The 4,367-nt window shown below is 43.5% G+C and overlaps 1 long non-coding RNA gene across 1 annotated transcript; it reads right to left on the bottom strand.

Annotated features, from left to right (window-relative positions):
* Positions 1–2,782: 2,782 nt before the first annotated feature.
* LOC135528850 (uncharacterized) lies at positions 2,783–3,947 on the bottom strand. The gene is made up of 2 exons (XR_010453595.1): positions 3,665–3,947; positions 2,783–3,170 (listed from the first exon to the last, which is right to left on the bottom strand). It is a non-coding gene; the product is annotated as an uncharacterized LOC135528850 (long non-coding RNA).
* Positions 3,948–4,367: the final 420 nt, after the last annotated feature.

Here is a 4,367-nt window from a genome sequence, read left to right on the forward strand (position 1 = left end):
TGTAAATAATATGTGTTGGTCCGTGGTGTGTAATGAGGAGCAACCAGACACTGCACTTGACACATTTATGAACTTGCTTATTCCAGTTACTACTAAGCTCATTAAGAAAATGACTGTAAAAACTGTTAAATCCCTGTGGATTGATGAGGAACTGAAAAAGCACATTTTGACCAAGAAGCTGAGTGATGGAGTGCTGAATCAGATGACCTGGCCTCCACAATGTAGAAAATAGTCAAAAGAAAGAACAACCTTGAATGAGTAGGGTGTTGTAAAACTCTGGACTGGTAGTGTATATAAATACAATACATTCAGAAAGTATTCAGACCCATTGACTTTTTACACATTTTATTACGTTACAACCTTATTATAAAATTGATTAAATTTGTTTTTTTCCCCTCATCAATCTACACACAATAGCCCATAATGACATCACAATACCCCTTAATGACATCACAATAGGCCAAAGAGTTCAATCTTGGTTTCATCAGACCAGAGAATCTTGTTTCTCATGGTCTGAGAGTCTTTAGGGGCCTTTTGGCAAACTCTAAGCAGGCTGTCATGTGCCTTTTACTGAGGAGTGGCTTCCGTCTGGCCACTCTACCATAAAGGCCTGATTGGTGGATGCAGAGATGGTTGTCCTTCTGGAAGGTTCTCCCATCTCCAGATGAATTCTGGAGCTTTGTCAGAGTGACCATCGGGTTCCTGGTCACCTCCTGACCAAGGCCCTTCTCCCCGATTGCTCAGTTTGGCCGGGCGGTCAGCTCTTAGGAAGAGTCTTGGTGGTTCCAAACTTAATCCATTTAAGAATGATGGAGCCCCCTGTGTTCTTGGGGACCTTCAATGCTGCAACCATTTTTTTGGTACCCATCCCCAGATCTGACTCGACACAATCCTGTCTCGGAGCTCTACGGACAATTTCTTCGACCTCATGGCTTGGTTTTTGCTCTGACATGCACTGTCAACTGTGGGACCTTATATAGACAGGTGTTTGCCTTTCCAAATCATGTCCAATCAATTTAATTTATCACAGGTGGACTCCAAGTTGAAGAAACATCACAAGGATGATCAATGGAAACAGGAGGCACCTAAGCTTAATTTCGAGTCTCATAGCAAAGAGTCTGAATATTTATGTAAATTAATCTAAAAACCTCTTTTTGCTTTGTCATTCTGGGGTATTGTGTCTAGATTGATTAGGAAAACATGTAATTTAATCAATTTTAGAATAAGGCTGTAACGTAACAAAATGTGGAATAAGAGGACCATCCTCAGTGAATTTCATAAAAATTGTAAAATATTCAAAGTTATCCTTTTTAGATAAAACTATACTAAATATATTCACCCCAACAAATAATTGATTAAAACACAGTTTTGCAATGAAGGTCTACAGTAGCCTCAACAGCACTCTAAGGTAGCACCATGGTGTAGCCGGAGGACAGCTGGCTTCCATCCTCCTCTTGGTACATTGACTTCAATACAAAACCTAGGAGGCTCATGGTTCTCACCCCCTTCCATGGACTTACACAGTCATTATGACAACTTCCGGAGGACGTCCTCCAACCTATCAGAGCTCTTGCAACATGAACCGACATGTCCACCCAATCAAAGGATCAGAGAATGAATCTAGTACTGAAAGCATCAGCTACAGCTAGCTAGCACTGCAGTAAATAACATGTGGTGAATAGTTGACTCAGAGAAAGACAATAGTTGAACAGTTTTGAACAAAATAATTTAAAAAAGGATTAGCAAGTCATTTTTTTTCCACTTTCAGTTTCATTAACTTAGCTAGCTACATGCAGCTAGCTAGCTTAGCCTACTCAGAGGGATGTTATGTTAGCTAGTTGGATATGACTATCCAACACAACACTGGAACCCTTCCAAGTCAAGGTAAGCTTTTGGTTTTATTAATTTATTGCCACCGGGTTTACTAACAGCGTTAGTTCTATTAGCTATTTTGACTATGCCGTTACTTTAGCTAATAAGGTGACAACTATATAGGCTGTGTGTAACAATTATGACATGGTTTGGCATGGAAAGATTTTTTCTCCTGGCCACATACGACTGATGTGTTGTGCATTGAAGTCCACAAGAGAGAAGGGAAAAGGTGAGAGGAGAACGTATAGATGTGAGAAGGAATACAACGTGGCTGCTATGAAAGTGAACTGTGTTTCACACGTGATCAGGGGTGTATTCATTTAGATGATTCTGTTACGTTTCTTAAACGGAAGCAAACGGAAACAAAACGGGGATAAACATGCCTGAATTTGTCCAATAGAAACTCTTGTTTGCAACTGTTGGACTAATGATTACACCCTATATGAACTAGATGCAGGCAAGAGTGTGAAAGGAGGTTTTGAATGGGTCACTGTCACCTCAAATATTTCTCTTGTCCTGCGTTGTTGTAAATAAATAAATATGTTGTAAATAAGGCCATGCTTATGAATAAATAAATCGTCCTCCTCGTCATAAACGGCACTGACCGCCAGAGATATATATTCCGGGGGCTTAAAGTGATATCCCATTATACGCCCCTGATCACCACGGTAACACGTCCTGTTACCCAGAACCCCCAAGGTCAGAGGTCAACATTGACGGTGTTATCACCCTTAATCAGCCAACCATTTACCTGATTTTGACCTGAGTAATCAAAAGGTTGTAACTAATTCAAAGTTTACAGTGTTCAGAGTGGGTGGGTGTGTTTAGTGTGTGTGTGTGTTTAGTGTGTGTGTCCATCGTAGTGGAGGATGAAAGTGCTCCTCTCACAGAACAGAAACATGTCATCACGTTGTTCAGGTTTACTGAGATGGTTCTATTTAATACACGAGGCAACAACCAACATTCTGTTACTAACAAATAAATACATGATTACACCCCTCACAACCCCAGACAACCCCACCCCCAAATGTGTGCGGCGTTTGGTTTGCGTGCAGTGTGTGTGTGCGATGCGTGCATGTTTGTCTCCTCTGTGTGTGTGTGTGTGTGTGTGTGTGTGTGTGTGTGTGTGCGATGCGTACATGTTTGTCTCCTCACTGTGTGTGTGTGTGTTATGCAGCGCGGGGGCTGAAGAAGGGCAGGGCTCGGATGTAGAGGTCCAGTCTAGTAGAGAAGAGGTCAGAGGACAGCTGCTCCCCCAGAACACACAAAGGATTCTTCACTATGTACTCTACATACAGCTGGAATAGAGACAGAGATTATAATACTACATACAGCTGGAATAGAGAGACAGACAGAGGTTATAATACTACATACAGCTGGAATAGAGAGACAGAGGTTATAACACTACATACAGCTGGAATAGAGAGACAGACAGAGGTTATAATACTACATACAGCTGGAATAGAGAGAGAAGTTATAACACTACATACAGCTGGAATAGAGAGCGAGACAGAGGTTATAATACTACATACAGCTGGAATAGAGAGACAGACAGAGGTTATAATACTACATACAGCTGGAATAGAGAGCGAGAGAGAAAAGAGGGAGAGAAGAGAGGGGGAGAGAGAAGAGGGGGAGAAGAGAGGGAGAGAAGAGGGGGAGAGAGAAAGAGAGGGAGAGAAGAGAGGGGGAGAGAGAGAAGAGAGGGGGAGAGAGAGAAGAGAGGGGAGAGAGAGAGAGAGGGGGGAGAGAGAAGAGAGGGATACTGGGTTACTTACGCCCCCATGCTTACCGTGCTGTATATCTGGTGCAGTATATCTTTAGCGTTGGGAACTCCCAGGTCTGTGTTCATTATGATCTTGATGCCAGTAGCTGTCTCATAGTAGTGCAGTTTATACTTGCTGGTCTGAAAGGTCAAGAAACCATCCTTCCTGTGGAGGGGTCAAGGGTAAACAACAGTGAAGGAAGCTGCATAGGCTACTAAACCTTCATACGACTACTCAGAGCAAATCTGAAGACTTCCAATCGTTGAATATAAGATTCAGGAGGATGACCACGCAAAACTGATGTTAACACATACCATACCCACCCACCCATCCATACCACCCACCCATCCATCCATACCACCCACCCACCCATCCACCCACCCACCCACCCATCCATCCTTTCATACCACCCATCCATCCATACCACCCACCCATATCACCCAATCATCCACCCCCCATCCATATCACCCACCCATCCATCCTTTCATACCACCCATCCATCCATACCACCCACCCATATCACCCAATCATCCACCCATCCATCCATATCACCCACCCATCCATCCTTTCATACCACCCATCCATCCATACCACCCACCCATACCACCCACCCATCCATACCTACCCATCCATCCCACCCACCCATCCATCCATATCATCCATCCATACCAGCCCCACCCATACCACCCATCCATCCCTACGCACTCCACCCATCCATACCACTCATCC

Source organism: Oncorhynchus masou, unplaced genomic scaffold, assembly GCF_036934945.1.
Source record: "Oncorhynchus masou masou isolate Uvic2021 unplaced genomic scaffold, UVic_Omas_1.1 unplaced_scaffold_10485, whole genome shotgun sequence".
In the NCBI taxonomy this organism is placed as follows: domain Eukaryota; kingdom Metazoa; phylum Chordata; class Actinopteri; order Salmoniformes; family Salmonidae; genus Oncorhynchus; species Oncorhynchus masou.